The sequence below is a fragment of the Teleopsis dalmanni genome, chromosome 2, assembly GCF_002237135.1.
Source record: "Teleopsis dalmanni isolate 2A chromosome 2, ASM223713v2, whole genome shotgun sequence".
Classification (NCBI taxonomy): Eukaryota; Metazoa; Arthropoda; class Insecta; order Diptera; family Diopsidae; genus Teleopsis; species Teleopsis dalmanni.
In genome coordinates, this window is record NC_051847.1 from 109,461,899 (window position 1) to 109,480,447 (window position 18,549).

Sequence of the window (18,549 nt, forward strand, 5' to 3'; positions counted from 1 at the left end):
TGAATAAACAAAATTCGAATTCGTTACGGTTATTATGTTTACAATTCATTTTTAAATAGTTACGCTAAAGATTACTCACTTGTTTCTATAGTATAAAATATCAATATTTTATTAATCATAATTATGGATTTTATAAATATCACATTTTGTCTATAGGAAATTGAAAAATCGGTGATATTTTAAATGGTAAATATTGTTTTAGAAATAAACAAATTCTGGCTTATTATTCAAGAAATGTTTACTGACTTCTTTCTTTTTTACCAATATTAAATGACATTTTAAAATGTCAAAATTTTCATTCTGCCTAAATTTAAATTCACTTTCAGCAAATTGAAATTCTCTCTAAAATTAAAATACTACACTATTGCTGCTAACAACAAATTTAATACCACCTGCTTAGTTCAATAGCGCCTCCTTCTAGCTGCAGATATTACAAAACACCACAATACCACAATTACAACTACTATAGATAATCACCGTACTGCCCGAGTTTCGGAGGAAAATGCACCACTCTACCAGACTTGATAGTCTTGATTTCTACAACGAAACTTAGTGTCACCCGAACTATCAGCTACATGTCGTAGAAACACATGACTCAACCTAACTAAATCACGAAACACATACACTGGTTGTTGTCCGTAGATGATACTATGCGGCACTTAACACTTAACTTCTGTTTAAACTCAACTAGCAGCGGAATCGGAAGATACAAACTTTTGCCAAATAATATTTCAGATCGGCTAGCGAAGTACAAAGGAAAGAGACCGTGTCCAATTGCTAGAGATTTGAAACCATATGGCTGCTCTAAAGGTTCAATGGAACCGCTTCCACATTTCATTCCCCTATGAATAATAAGCTGTTGTATGCCGGAGCCAGTTCTCGGAAGATAGAGGATTTAAGGAGTACCATTAGTAATCACATTTTGAGTAACAAATCTCACTGGCAATTATCTATAAACACGGTCACAACTTAATCAGCAATAAAACTAGAATAAGAAACAGTAACTGGCCAACCTAAAAAATGATCAACACACGTCAAACAATAATCTTTTACCCGTGAAAGTGGTAGTAGAGCATTGATATCCGCGTGAACATATTAAAAATGTCCATCAACCTATGCAAACGCTCCACTTTCCATCTCTGGCCTAAACCTCAACTCACAAAAGACTTAATTTTGACTGTGAATTACTGTTAATGATGTTTTCCGGGATTTGTAAGCATAAAATAAAATTAAATGTTTTTTTTAGTTAAAGCAAGCAGCTGGCAGTCGATATGCGTCTAGAACTGTATGTTTTTCTAATTGAACACAAACGGCTCTAGTTTTGATTTCCACAAAAAATAAAGGCGGTGTACTTTTATTTTTTGTATAGGTATATAGGTATAATCAGGATATATATTTTCTAGTACTGGAGATTTTTTATTTAAATCTTCAATTAATGTTGGCGGGGTGTATTAAATAAATATTTAGTTTTTGTGAAATGTTTCAGATATATAAACAAATATTATGTACCGTTTTAGAACATAATGTTGTATTTTATAATATACCATAAACAGCAGCATCTAAAAGTATCTATCATTTTCATGTCAATTGCAAAGTATTTTTAAAAAGTTTTTAATGGATAAATTATGTTTGTATGTACTTTTTGGAAAAAGTAAGAACAATTTTACCAAGCATATAGCACCAAAAATACTTTGTCTTGTTAAATAAAAAGGTTATTGGTCAAAAGGTGCCGCCAACAATAATGAGTAAAGCATCAACTACTGTGGAATTGGGTTCTTGGATGTTGGAAGAAGACTAATGAAAAACATGAATCTGTGAAGGGAAGCTGTTGTAATTTTATGCCAGCGCGCTAAAGATAAGAGAATGTACTTCTGTCCAAGTTCAATTAGTTTTGTGCACTTAATAGAAAAATAAAATTTTTGGGATATTTGTATTGAATCTTAAACAATGGAAAATTACATCTATATTTTGATGATCTTTAGACATGCATTTAAGTGCTCTAACTGTGCTTTTTCATTCTACTTTTGTATAAAAAATATTTGTTAATAGAATTTATTTGCTAAAGCTGATTAAATATTTATTTAAAATTAAGTATTTAATTGAAAATATGAAATGAGTATCTATATAAGATAAAATAGGAATGTACGAAGTTTGTTTCTTAAGTCTACTATATACTATATAGTAGGTATATAGTAGAATGCGTATGATAATTTAATAAATAAAAATTTAATGTCAAAACTGTTTGCTTAACATTTATCGATAAATAAAAATGCTAGTATTAATACATTTTGAATTTTCGGAGTTATTGAAATTAGAAATGTGAATGAGTTTTGTACATTTTCTATTGTTGTCATTGCTTTTAATTTGCAATTAATTTTAATTTTTAATTTTTTAATAAATATTTAAAAACTTTTTAATTGTGAAAACTGATATTTGACAGATTGCAACAGTGATGTCTATATGACATTCTACAACAGACTTAAGCAAAAGATTTGCTCTTTTTTGCCAATCTACGAAGCGGCCGAGTGCACATATTGTATTACACAGATTTATATTGATATCACAGCTTTTTATAATGGCCAGCTATTCTGATAAAAACACACTAATCGCATCGGAGAGAATTTTGAGAAGGGAACATTTTTTTAAATCATTTTATCTTTTGTAGATGCTACCATTTGAATTCTTGATGATGTTAGGGTTTTCAAAATTTATTATCCAATATTTATCCAATTTTTATGTATATCTCAGCAATGTCCAAGATTATAGATTAAAGTCGCGGATTGATGTAAAGATCACAAAAACATTATAGAAATTTTTTTCTGCATAATCATGTAAAAATTTATTTATAGATACTAAAAATTCCTCTTATCAATAAAGTATTTTGTCTATATGTATACATATTTAACTCCGAATTGATGTCGAGACAAAAACGAGAGCAGTTTCAGTCCTATTATTAATATATGCAAAATTTATTTAATAACGTAGGCATGATTGCCACATTAAGATGTGTTCGTCAAAATTAGTAAGCCTAGTTTGATGTGTCATCCAACCAGATTCAAATGAAACCTTTACAAAGAAAAAAAAAACATATGCCACGAAATCCCAACAATATTTTCGTAGAAAATTCAGAAGTCAGCTTCATTAACATTTAGCAGACTTATTAAAATATATTTAGTTAATTCTGTTTTTGTTGCAATAATTGTTTTTAGTCTTCATCTACTATGTAGAAAAATGATATATCATTAAAATCAAATTCATTAGCAACAAACAACAAATAATAAAAACAGCCAACTTAAAAAAAAGTGTTGATGACTGGCAAGGCAAACCCATGCAACGCTTCAAAATTTGCTTTGTGCATATTTTGTACAAAAATGTACAAGGAAAATATTTAAAAGTTATAATAAAAAATTATAATAACATAAACGAAAACAACTTTAATACACTTGTTTGCTTTTTCGCTTACTCGAATACAAATATAAGCATACACACATACATAACGAGAGCTTTCATTTTCGCAGCGATACCGTTAAAGCGACAATAAAGAAAGAAATAGAAAAATTTACCAATAAACAAAATGGAGTCACAAACAAATCAAAACTGATACACACTAAACAATAACAAATTACAGTCACAACAAAATTTAATAAACAAACGCAATAGCAAAAAACAAAAGCAAACATGAAATAAAAAACAAAAATTGTGCATGTTGGTCATGCAATAAGCCTGCAGTCATACTGATTTGCGTGCAAAAAAAAATACAAGGCAGTGCAACAAGTGCTATATGCATATACATACATACATACATACATATATAGCTTACATATATATAAAATACAACATTAAAAACTTAGCTAAATTTATACAGTTCAATATGTTTGTAAGGCAATGTTATAAACAAAAATTTTGCTGTTTTGTATCTGCTTTGAGTATACCAATAGCAACATGTTGCTATTGGTTTCATGCGCAACATTTCAATATGTAAACAAGTCAATAACAGGAAAAATGTTTTCTAGGTCAAGTTGCTTAACGTCATGCTTCTACAAATGTATATAAGCGTACAAATACACTCATACTACGAATCTGAAGCAACCTAGTCATTTCAATTTATTTATTGTGCACTGCTATGTGGCGTGTTGGTATGCTGTATGTTGAGTTTTGAGTTTTGAGTGCTGAGTGTTTTCTTCGCTCGGTAAGGTTTGTTGGTGTTTGATTTTACGTTTGTTAAGAATTTTTTGTGTCACACGAACTTAACACGATTTTATATTGTTGTTGTTTTCGTTTGAATCATATTGTTAGAGGCATATATCAAATATGTTATGCATTAATGTTGCTTGGATGTTAAAAATTACTTCTTGCAGATGGAATAAGGGTGACCAATTATAAATAAATCAGAAAATCTTTAAAAATAAGAAAACACATTTTCTATTCTATGTATTAATTAATAAATAATTGATAAATACTTATTTTGCTTAAATTATCTTATTTCGGAAAAAAATTTCATTTCTCTCTATATTATTTCCTCACAATGTTTACATATATCTTTTTTGCTATTACTCACTAGCAAAATATTTTTGCCTTAAAGTTGTCTTGTTTATGGCTTCGGAAAGTTTAACAATAGGTTTGTTAAGCTATAAACTTATATGATTTTAAATATATATCCATATATAATAGATATAGTATAATCTGTGTTAATGCCTTCATCAAGTTAATAACATTTTTCAACTAAACAATAATTTTCATATAGCTGAGGGTAATATAGCTGAGGTGAATTGAACATGATCAATAAAAACTATATATCTTTTCATTTTACTAACGCTTTTTATAGAATTTGAATTTTCATCGACTACAATAATAAAAAAAATCACGTTAATAGTATTATATTTAATAATACGAGTCTTAATAAAATTCAATTAATTTGTAGCTAAAGTCTTTCAGCTGAAAAATATTTTATCTTTAGGCGGTTGCTGCTGCATTTTACTCAAAACAAAAGACTTAAGCGATAAACTTTAGTTTTAAATTAAAACAAAAAAAAAATAAATAAATTATAAAAAAACATTCCATTAATTTCAACCTGAACACAAGCATTTTTATAAGCGTTGAAATGGAACGGCAAAAAAATGTGTGCCACTTTGAACATGGCTTGAATTGCAGATACTCCTTACCTTTTTACATGCTTAAAACGTTTTTACAAAGCTTCTTTCTCATCTCTCAGTATTATCGCACTTGTATTGTGAGAGCACTCGTTTACGTTGTTTTAAATAAATTTTTAATATATTTACTTAATTCCACTGCTTTTTTACTCTGTAGTACTATATGAGTACTCTGTGGTACAACTTACCTTGATTTTGCCATGACTTTGACCGTGTTGAAGGTAAAACTCAAAAGTTGTATGCAAGCAAGTTCGAAACAAACATATTGTATGTAGATAGCAAAAATATTGTTTAGCAACATTTTAAATATACTTTAGCAACATGTTAACCGAGTTTTTGTTGTTGTTTGCAGATAATTCTTATGCCGTTATTTGGTTAACTGCTTTGCTCTTGCTGTTTGTTGTTTGCTACTTTACTTACTTGTTGGCTGAAATTTTTCTTTAAGCCATTCTTGTACGCTTATTTTGTTAGTTGGTTGGTTGGTTGACTTGTTGGTTTGGTTGTATTGCATTCGTTCTTCGTCGTCGTTAGCGTCACAGACGTCGTTTGATTTCATTCATCATATTTTGAGCATCATCGTTGTGGATCGGTCGATCTTGGTTTGAATTTCTTTTTGTGCGCCTGCGCACAGTTAGTTTTCTACCGTTGACGTATGCGGATTTGTGTATAAGTTATAACGGCATTGGCAAAAAAAGTTTTATAGTGCGTTCGATAAACTGACTCCGCAATCAAAAAATAATTAATTTGTGCTAAAAAGATACTGATATAAATTAGCACCTAATATACATTTTTACTGAATTTCATATAAATATTAAAGAATGTTCTAAAATTCATTATTGAAGAAGTGTTAAAAAAATATATTACTAATTATGCTGAGAATTTAGAAGTGTTATATATTATACTATATTTAAAAAATGACAGAAAATTGTATCTTAAGCAATAATGTTGTATAAAATAACAGAAAACGGTTAACATATCGAAAAAAACTACTAATGTAACACAGAAAATTAATACTGCATAAGTAAGCCACAATATGTAAAAATAATTATTTTTTTTCTTAAAATACTTAATACCGCTAAGTAAGAAATTTCGTCAAACTAACTAAAGAAGAAGAAAGCGGCTCTATATGTATAAATTATAAAACAAATACTTACAACGATAAAACTGAAGTGTAAAGTGTTAAATAAAATAAAAATTAAATATATTGAAGTAAAAGGCAAATCACGCTATTAGTTAATGAGCAAATCTTTAACAAAAATATAATAAAATATATTAAAATATTAAAAAAAAAATTAAAAAACACCAGCAAGTGTAACCATTTTAAACAAAAAAAATGTGCATGAATTCATTACTTAAAAGGAAATACCAACAAGTTAAAACAAAACAAAAAACAGGATAAACAAGCATATTATATTTATATATATTTACGTTTATATATATAAATATATACAATACTGAAGATATTTATTTAAAAAAAGAAAACTGTTGTAAATATTTTCATAAACCAAACATAACTTATATCACCAAAATTCACTACCACCAACAACAACAACACTAAATCTATCGCCTGCGTACAAACTCCAACTTTTCTGTTTATCCAAAAACCGAATTATTCTCTTACAAAAAAAATATATATAAATAAATAAATCTAAATCATTGTAAATAACCTCTTAAATTATGTAAATGCAACTATTTATGGGACTTATATATAAATAAATGCATATATTTTTATATATTATTATATACGCATATAAAATTCATTTATATACATATGTACTCGTATATAAATATATTTAGAAAACACATAATTTAATTGTATAATTACATTACGTTCCCGACATTTCATAAAATTATAGTCACCAATTTATTGTCGCATATCCTGATTTGTCTATAATTTTTATTTTCATAACCAAAAAAAAAACAATATCTATCCCTCTTTGTGAGTATAAAATGGCTTTTTATTCTATATTTTACGCTAAATTTTTTTTTTTTTCTAATTATTATTATGTAACTATTATTATTATTATATTTTAGTGCTGTCAACTTTTCCGTATTTATTCTTAATTATATTTTATAATACATTTTGCATGTATTTTTATTTCTTGCTTTGCTTGTGTTTCTTTTATGCACTAATTTTCCATTCCAATCGCTTCCTTAAACATTATTTACAATTTATATATTAAATTAATTTTCTTTGTTTTTCCACTTGCACTAAAAATAAAAAATTACAAACTACACGCACCAATAAATTTTTGCAAAACAAACTAAAAACGGCATTCAATCAAAATCAAGTGAATTACTTAAACAAAATTATGCGAATTTTTTAAAGGACTTTTCTGCCCTCACAAAAAAAAAAAACAATAAAAAAATCACAGTTATTAACTTTACAACAAAAAGATATTTAAATCCTTATAAAATTATTGGATTATCGGATATTAGCAACCAATAGCTGTGTATCTTCACACTTACAGATACAGCAAATCATAAGAATTGCGTGACGTGAGTAAAATTTTTCTTTTCAATTATTGTATATAAAATAAAGCTATATTAAATCAAATTCAATTAAATCAAGTTATTTGTTATTGTTTTGTTATATGCTTTAAGAAGAATTTTTATTTCACATAATTTTTGTATCATTATTCTTTATTTATATTAATACATATGTAATTTTATTTTAATTTTTATTTTAAACAATTATTTCATAATTATTTGCAATTATTTTGTTATATGTTTTTGTTATTTGAGGGTTTTAGTTTTTATATATTTTAATATTATTTTTATTATATTATATATATATTTTAAAAATATTTTAATTTAAAATAACTATTTCATATTATATACGCCAAAGTTTAAAATTTATATGACCATGGAATATAGATAATTTATATTAAAACAATTTATTAAATAGTAATAAAAAAACTAAGTTTTTATCTAAACAATATTTTTGAAATGTTGTCATATTGGGCAAGTTTTTCAAGTACCATCCAGTTTTGTTACAAATAAAAATTAATAAAAGCAACTTAAATTATTTCACGTACATTTTTATTTTATTTTCAATATTTCGACTTTAATCTGAAAACTTCGTCAGGAAACTGAAGAAATAATGTCGAAATATTAAAAATAAAATAAAAATAAGTGTGAAATAGTTTAATTTGTTGATTTTTATTTATAACAATAGTCGAAAGTAATTGACCAATCAGTCTAATTAGTTTTATTCATAAATGTTCGAGCATAAAGAGACTTTCTTGGCCAATTTTATTTTATTTTTGATACTTTTACATATTATAATTTTTTTAATGTACATATATATGAGTAAAGTTATGCAGTGACACGGTTACGTTGGGGGTGTGAAGGGGTTTACTTCGTAATTGATATGATTCATTTTCCTACAATTAGTGTCTGAAATAAACTTTATTCGGTTGATTTTTTTTGTCGAATGTGACGCATGTTATAATGAAAAGAAACTAAAAGAGTTCAAACATTAATGAAGATGTAATAACAAAAATTTTATTGATTTTTTAAAATTTGAATGACCATACAATGATGTTTCGAGTATTGCCAAGTGCTCATCATCAGAATTCTTAGAAAATATTCGAATTTGTATTTAATTAGTTTAATGTCCATATATAATTTGTTGGACTGCAAGTGCCAGGCCTAGAACGAGTTTTCTAATAAAATGAATTCGAATATATCCTAAGACCACTGATTATGAGTACTTGGCAATACTCGAAACAGCGTTGTGTGATCAACCAAATTTCAATAAATTATACAAATTTTTCTTGTGGCTTCTTCGTTACTGTTCGAACCCTTCTAAACTATATATGGTTTATTAAAAAACTGAATATGACTAACATTGTTTAACATTAAAATATTTATGTAAATTACAAAATATCCATTTATCTATTTCGAAAATAAAAGGAATTAATAAGTAAATTTAGCGACAAAACTTTATTTACTGAAATATATAATATTTAATAAATTTGTGTATTTTTTATTGAACAATTGAATTTATATATATAAATATTAAGTGTATATAAGCAATATGTAAATAATTACATTGTTTTTATAGACACTTTATTTTTAAAATATTTAAATACAGATATGTAGTTATTATGTTTATACTTTATAATTTATTTACTAAATATTTAAAGAGATACATATAAATTTGTAATTACCATATATTCCTAACCGTATACATTATTATTTTGCATGGCCACTAAAATAAATATATTTTAACGTTATCCTCACTTGAGTTGGTTTTCTTCTCAAAAAATCCCTGTACACATTTACAATTCATTAAACCAGAAAATAAACAGGACATGGATTTGTCTTATCATATTGATCAACGTGATGTGTAACGTCTTTCTTGGTTTCTTAATAGCGATAAAAAGCATTTTGAGGAACCATGCAAAAGATATGTATCTACATATCACCGTCTTTGTGATATAAATATATACATTATAATCTAATCGTAATATTATATTATAATATATAATATACTATTATATAACATTTTTAATTTATAATTATTATACATTTTATATATCTAATATAAAAGTTACTACTTTAACTATAGATTTATCTTATAATAAAAAAATAAAAAATAAAAAAATCATATAAAAATACCTATTTCATTCATGTATATTTACAATTTATTTATAAAAATATAAGTATGCATATAAATTTTTATTATTTTTAAGAGTTCAATCATTTTCTTTAATTACTGTTTTATAAAAAACCTATTACTACTTTTTTTATTACAATGCCCCCTTTAAAAATATAAATAGAAGTAAACTAATAAAGGAAAATCATCAAATTAAAAAAAATTCTCAAGCCCACTCTTTAGCACTTTTTGTCTATTTAAATAAAATTAGTACCATAAATGAAATTTTTGTTTCAAATTTGTATCCCAACAAGTATTTTAGATGTACAGAACTTTGGATCTACGACGCAAGAACACTATTGTTGGTGCTAATTTCCACTACATCACTATATTGATCATAAATCACTTATACAAAATGCAAAAACTTAAAGAATATTTATTTATTCAACCTGCTCTCAGATTATATTTGTCACATCCTTTGTGAGCCATACATAATCTTCAAATCTACACAATTATCTAATAGCTTTATTAAAATTATAATTACACTGTTTAAAATTACTTTATATTTCTTTAAAATTATTACTTCAGTGTTAGTATTTATATACGGCATCACAATGGGCCAATAGGCCTAAGTGGATCCAATAGGGATCACCGGTATAACCTAACCTAACCTATTACTTCAGTGATAAAAATGTAAAAAAACTGTAATAATAAGACAATATTATTACTAAAACAATTACTATTTATAATACTAATGTATTAAATAGCATTATTATTATATGTATGTCAGTTTAATTTTTTTTTTAATTTTTTGCTTTAAATAATTCTTGCCAGCTTATCGAAGAAATATTTTCAGTAAACTTTTTTAAAGTATTATAATGAACTTCTACTCTTTTCTACTCTTCTTTCTCTTTTGGTTTTATTTTCTTATTAAATATTTATCATTTTTGATTTTCAAATATATGATTTTTCACCTAAAAATGCTCCAAACCTAAATGTCAAATAGGATTGAAATATCTCCAAGTCAAGATCAGCACCGCTATCTATACAGTCAGTGTCACAGTCGAAACAACATTACATTTTCTTCTATTAGTTAGCCAATATTAGTTAGCTTATGCTAAATATATTATCCACTTCTAAATACGATATAGCTTCTCTAATAGCAATCACTTCCGCTTAAAAAAGAATGCGATGATAAGAAAGCCTAAAATAAATAAATTGATTAAGTCCTTTCGAGAAAACTATACTGCCCACACCACAATCTATTTTAGAACCTTCAGTAAAAATGTTTAGACTCTCTCCTAATGAGGGACCTTCCGACAGCCATGTCTTTAGATGGAAACTCGATAATAAATTTCATGTAAAACACTATTTTGAGATTATTTTTTAGTATTCATTATGTTATATGATTGTCGGCGATACATACATCTGAGCTGCAATTTGTTTTCAACCGCGGCACGGATTAGGTTCAGTTTTGACGTTTCAAATTACTTTTGCCGGAAAAACAGTTTACTTTAGCCATCAGCTTAGCTTTTTGGATCATCACTTTCTTATTAAATGCTATGATTTAATGTAGAAATGATTTGTGCACATTGGGGTGTTCAAGGGTTGCTAAAGAAGCAACGATTGTTGCTTGAGAACGATTTAATTAATCGATATAATTAATTTAAAATCTTGTTTTAAAACTTAATTTTAAATTTTTTTAAATTTTAAATATAAAAAAAAACATTTCCATTAAAATATAAAATTTACTATTTGATTTTCATATTTTTATTATTTTCATTTTAATACTTTCAAATGATTATGTACTTTTTTCTAATTTTAAAAATTTTGTTTTAATTTTATAATTATATTTTTTTATAATTCTATATTTATATATTTTTCTTAATTTTTAAAAATAAATAATAAATTTTTATTGACATACAAATTTTATTATTTTACTGTTTTATATATGTATTTCATAATATTTTTTGAAAGATATGATTTTGATACGCAATCTGAATAAATTTTTAATCAAATTATAAAGCTTTAATTGCGGTTTTTATCATTAATACTCATATATTGACCGCCCTAAACCAATTATTTTCTTTAAAACCGTTTGCTTCTTCTTAGTTTAATTTTTTTCTTACCTTTTTTTCTATTTTCTTTTATTAAAGATACATTTTGTTTCATGGCAACTAACTTAGTAGAAAAACAAACCGTTAGTTGACGTAAAATAACGCTTAGTCATGCATTTCAGCTGTATTGTAAGATCATACAGCAGCCAAACTATAGACCAAAGCAAATTTTAACTGCACATAGAAACCCCACAATGCGTTACTTACAACAATATATAAAAAAAATTAGAAAAAACATTTTTAAAAAACCCAACAACGATTGGAAACAAAATCAGCAAAAAAGAAGCAACAACAAAATAGTAAACTTGCAGCGCATTAAACAGACAGACAACGAGTAAATAATAATTAAAAATTTCAAACATTTAACCATTAAAAATTAAATAGTTTTATTTTGATTTTATATATGTTCAAAATAACATACAAATATAGTAGAAGCTATAGTTTTAATATTTTATACAACATCCATTTCATATATGAATGAAATTTATGAGCAACGCAAAATCATTAAAGTTAAAACAAAAAAAAACAGAAATATGTAAATAAAAAAAATTTAAATTATATTAAGCTAACGCGCGCGCCAAACATGCTAAAACGGTCCAAAAGTTCGCTGACCTAAAAGCAGCAAAGCTTTAAACGTAGCAAAATGAATACTTTGAGGAAGCGACGAACGATCAGCATTCGCACTATACAAAAAATATACAAAAAAAATACGCTGACCAACAACGAACGCCCATTTTTGAAGATTTGATTCGCAAATGCAGTCAGTCAGTCAGCGAGGCGCAGGCGTGTACGCAAAACAAATAAATTTCAAAAATATTTAACACACAAATAAAAAGAAACAAGACAATTATTATTATTAAAAAGCCTAAAAATTACACAAAAACTATAAAATTTGCATAGCTAAAAAATAACGTAGCAGCGCAGTAGCAGAGAAGTCAACAAGCAAACACTACCAAATGCCAATAGCATTAGTTAGTAAAACACCGTAGCAGCGCAGCAAAGCACAAAGCACAGCGCATAACAATTAAAAATTTATACAAAAATTGCTGCGCAAAGCTAAAGCTTTTTTTAAAAAAGCACATTTCTATAGAAAAGCTAATTTAGTTAAATCTGAGTATGTGTGTGTATGTATCATGTACTACGCTTTATATTTGTGAAGTCATTAACTTATGCTTAGTTTATAAAATTAACAAAAATTCCTTTACTAGATTTGGTAGCAAAGCAAAGCAAGCCTACAGGTTTAAATTTGTGCGTAGAAAAGCAAATACTCATATGCTTAGTTGTATTTTATACAAATACTTCAATCGAAGGCAATTATACGAACTTCTCTTCAAAACTTGTAAGATGAATAAAGCAAATATACTGTCTATTACATATATTTATGTACTTGTAATTTGTTTTAAAAATATCAGTTTATTTTTAAATATGTTTAAATAGTGAAAGGAGCCTTGAGGGCAGTTAAATTATCTTCACCAAATTATTTAGAATCACTGCGATTGCATTTTTGTATGTTTTGCCATCGGAAACACGGTTTTTAACAAATACAATTTGTTTTTCTGTAAACGGTTTATTTTTTTTTTGTTTAATTAATTTGTGTTGCAAAGGCTTATGGACTGTGGCAAGTAGCACGTGCACACGCTTAGCACTGTTGCACGTATCTAATAAGAGTGTAAGTTGAGGTTGCCATAGCCTCAGCCTCAGCCTTCGTTGGTGACCTCAATGTGGTGCCAATTGGAATTTTTACTTTTTTTCCATGATTCCACCAATTGCGGTTATTGTAGTTTTTGTGCTTTTACATTTTTTTTTTGGATAAATGTTGTTTTTGTTGATATTGCAACTTTTTAAGGTTGCCTTTATATTGTTGTTATTTACAATGTTTTTATCATCTAGCTGTTTTTATTTTAAATTCCACTGCAGTTGCTTTATTGTCATTTTTGCTCATTTTGTTGTTTATGCATCCAATGATGATGCTGGGTCTTGGTCAAGTTTTTATTCAGTTTTATTTGATGATGAAAAAGTATAGATGTGTAGATCAAATAATGGTTCTATTGGTAAAAAAGTAGTAGCAAATTCGTTTTTCATATAATTTGAACCTTGAAGTTTATTATAGTTTTTGTTTTCTTCAAAATAAATTAAAATTATGGGCTTAAATCTTCGTAATATCTACACTAAATTTGCTTTTTTTACTTTTTTTAAAATATATATTAATTTTATTCAACTTGAATCTTTTGCTAAGTTTTTCTTAAATACTAACAGATTTTCATTAAACTTAATATTATTAATTGCACAATGAAATCTTAAATCTATTACAATTTTGTAACTAAAAAAGTAGACAGGTTCTAAGGATGAAAATACTTTTCCAGTTTTTAAATAATGCCTTAGAGTACAATTCTAGGTTTAGTGTGGGTATACCGGTCAGGGTAGATCTTAAAGATTTATTTAATCCTATTGACCCATTGTGTTATCGTATGTAAATGTCAGAGATTTAAAAGCCTTTGGCAAAGTTAAAAATGCTTTAAAGAGTGAAGTTCTGGAATTCGCCATGATCCTTATATCTTAAAAACTATACGTTGTTTTTACCATTAATATTATTTTTAATAATTTTTTTCATTCTCAGACTTCAACTGTTTGCGAAAAATAGCAAGGAACAAATATCACACCGTGATCGGGTTTTTAAATTTAAAAAATTATACACGATTCTAAATTAAATTGAAATTACATAAACTTTGCGGCACTCTTTGCCATCACATATTATTAAACAGTTAAAAACTAGACCTGTTTATACCTGTTTGGTTGCTAATGAATAAAATGGTATTATATGCTAGTCAATTAAAAATCAAATAGTGGCAGTTTTTTTAATTTATTTGGAAACTAATACAAAAGATTTAGACGCCTTCCATGCAATAAATGGCACGCTTACTTCACATAAACCGATAAGGCATTCGCGTAAACATATCTCAAAATCTGTAAGGATGACTAAAGATGACTATAAAGACTTTCATATCACAATTCTAAATTTCTTATTATATATACATACAAAAAATATACAGTTTTACTCCTACAAGGCGCAAATTTTGACGTTTATCAGTAGCAACACTGTTGTGACCAACGTGACAAGGCACAGATAAACTGCGTCCAAATTATAGTTGAAGTTTCCCCTTTCTTTCATTCTCAATGTTTTGATTTAGATTAAGAATAATAAGAAATCAAATTTGACATAAACATGACTGTATAACAAGTTTCAGTGATTTTCTTGCTAAACTTCTGTAGGTTAAAGCTCTTTAAATACAAAAATTGGCAGTTTTCCAAGTATAATACAAAAAGTAAGACTCTAGTTTTAAGATAAATGATTTAGTTTGATGTACATGTTAAAACAACACATTTTATAAATATGAAGAAATCGTGATTAATTTTGCAATTTTTTCATGATCATTCTTAAAAAAAATAAGGATGAATGATGACTTAACGCACTTACGTACTGAAGTTTTGAAAATTTTTTTTGTGAAATAAAGTAGTGATAATTAAAAGGTTCAAAAATTTAAGTTATTTAATTTTAATTATTTTCATTATAAAAAACGAAATGGGTATTATTTGTATTTTTATAAACAAAAAAAAAACAATACTTGAAATATATCTTAGAAATAATTTAATGATGAAAAATATGAAGAAAATATCTTCGGTTGCAGAACTATGTGACCAAAGATATGAAGACACTCGGTACTAATAACTGGCGACGACAAGCTATTGATCGGGCCGGCTGGCGGAGGCTACTAACCTCGGCCAAGAATGACTCACGTTTGTAATGACCAATTAAGTAAGTAAGTAATACAAAGAAAGATCATCTCAAAAAAAATTCAGAGAATTCGGCAAATTCTATTAAACAGTGCCTAGCAATTTAGGCAACAGCTCTTTAAATTAATATAACTTTATACGAACAGAGAAGACGTACTAATAGAGACATACAGTGGCTTTTCAAAAAATTTTGGTCTGCATCAAATAAGCTGTGAGCCACTGTATGTCAGTCTCTTTAAATTTCATAGTAAAAATTGAATACTTCTTATCTGAGAAAGACTACAATAACATTGTCATGCATGTGCCGTTAAATTACATTAGCATATTGAACTAAAATTGAAACTATACATACAAAAAAATATAACATTAATTATATGAAAATCCAACCAACTTAAAAAAACGCAGCATGCGAAAAAGCCAGATGAATCCATTGTCAAAGTCAGATTCATAACAATTGAAAATCAAATAAAACATTAATTTCAAAAGAACTTAAATAAAAAAAATCAATCTAAAAGTATTTCACGCCATAATCTTTTTAAATAAAACAATATCAACAACAATAAGGATGACTGACGGCAAAGCATTTTTTAAACAATTGAAATTATTCCATACAATATTTTATTTAAATATGAAATAGTAAAAATAAATAAAATAAAATTATTAACAGCACAATATCAAAAGCAACACAACAATAACAAACACGTTATTATAAAATTGTTTTATAAAAAAATATAGTATAAAAAATAGTAAAAAAATATTGTACAAATGTAACAAATATTTTTTTTTAATAAAAAATCTAAATCTGTGCCAACAACCAACTAAAGTATGTGAGTAAACCAAGAACATTCAGCAAATGAAATGCAACAACAACAACAACGTCAAAACAACAACATTAACAGCAAGAGTACGTAGTAACAAAAACAACAAACACACAGTAATCATACAACCGGCATAAATAGACTCAAAGCTTAAAACTCCATCACGTCTGTACTGCATAAAAACATAAAACAATAATAGCAACAACAATAAACCAGCAAACCAACAAACTAACAATCAACCAAGCAACGAACCGAAGAATCAACTATACTGCCGTTTTTTGTTATTGTACAGATATACTGTGTGCACACGAAAAGTCAAGACTGCCGTCAGTCTATAGTACTTTACATTTATATGTCTGTCAGACAGATAGACAAATATACAGATGAACAGACATATAATCGTACACACAAGCGCTATGTATTATAATTTTGTTGCTGATCGCGGAAGTATGTCAGCAGGTCTTTTAACTAACGGTAAATTTGCTGTGTGGCTGACGTTGCTTTTGTATAAGTTATTCGCTCTCAGCATTTTTGCCTAAAATGATGGTTTACTCTCATGTAAGACCGCCGGCATCATACAGCTTTATTATTAGTCGTATCATACACAAATGTTGTATCAAACCAAATGTTACAAGTTACTAGCATTCATATTTCTCTTTCATATACATATGCTTGCTATACGGTTTGATAAAATTAGCTTACAACTTTGTTAGGTGTTATGTTTCTAAACACAACTTATACATATACAGGCAGCAACATGTTGTAATCGACAATGTTGTTTACTTTTGCATTCATACTATTTTATTTGCTTTTTTCATGTATTTTTATTTTGCTTTGTTTTTGTTTTTGTTTTCTTTTTTTAAATTGATATCTCGTGTAATGCATGGTAGCATAGTGTCCAATATACCGCAAACCTGTTGAAAGCGAAATTTGTTTTAATGGTTGTGTGCTAGTATAGATACTCGTAGCTTTTTTTTGGGTTCTTTGGTAACTCGCTTTTTAAATTAGTGCTGCTGCTATTTTAACTTTCTTCGTTTGGTGGTTCCTTTTATGTTTTCGGTTTTTGATTTAAGACAAGTTGTTGCAATATAACTTCAAGCAATTATCAGAAACTAAGAGTAACTTAACTAGCACATAATCGTGATATGGAACAGAAGGTTTTTCATAACAACAATATTTATTTTTGCATCGCCCTATCTATTATTTAAGTTAATTCAAAATGTTAACAACAAAAACTGGGATTTTTGGAAAGTATTATGAAAACATTTTTGAAAATAATTTAGGAAAATTAAATAAGTACAAATAAATACTTTGTCCACTTAACATATCTTTTCTGTTTCAAAAAATTCAAGAAAACTACTTCAATATTTTCTTTTAAATTTTTCTCAATTTACTTTAATTTCTATCTCTTGCCCGAAAAGCAATTTCAACAATTAATTAAGCTTAAATTGTAAATATCAAAAAAAAATTAGTAAAGTATTTAACAATTTGAATATAAATAATTAAGGATACTAATTAGGATCAGAATCGGTTAATTTGATTTTTTTTTTTTGAAAATTTTAATAGTGACGCACATCACTTCCACAGATTAAATTTCTCAACAGAAAGCTTCATTAAATAAACTCAGATCCAGGTACAATAAATTTGGTGCATTTACAAAATGTATTACAAACAATGTAAATGCGCCAAGTTTCAATGCTATAATTGTAGATGAAGCAAATTTAATATTTAAAACGCCATAGATAGTCACTTAACTTCTTATATATCATAAGCAATTGAATTTAAATATTAATCAAATCATTAATCTAATCAAGTTAATTAAGACAACTCCTTATAATTTCATCACACCTTTTTCTTTTGACTCGATACAACAATATATTATATGATTTTATATCCAAATTTATTTTTGCTTTGCTTAATCAAAATAGATTAGTAATCCATCTTCTTATTAGGTTAATTTATTGATGAACAGGCACCTGTTGTGTTTATGCCCAAGCTTGTCCAGATTTCAGGCCGATCTATTGGGCACACCATTCTTGAACACACTCGGCGATATTTGCAACATTAGT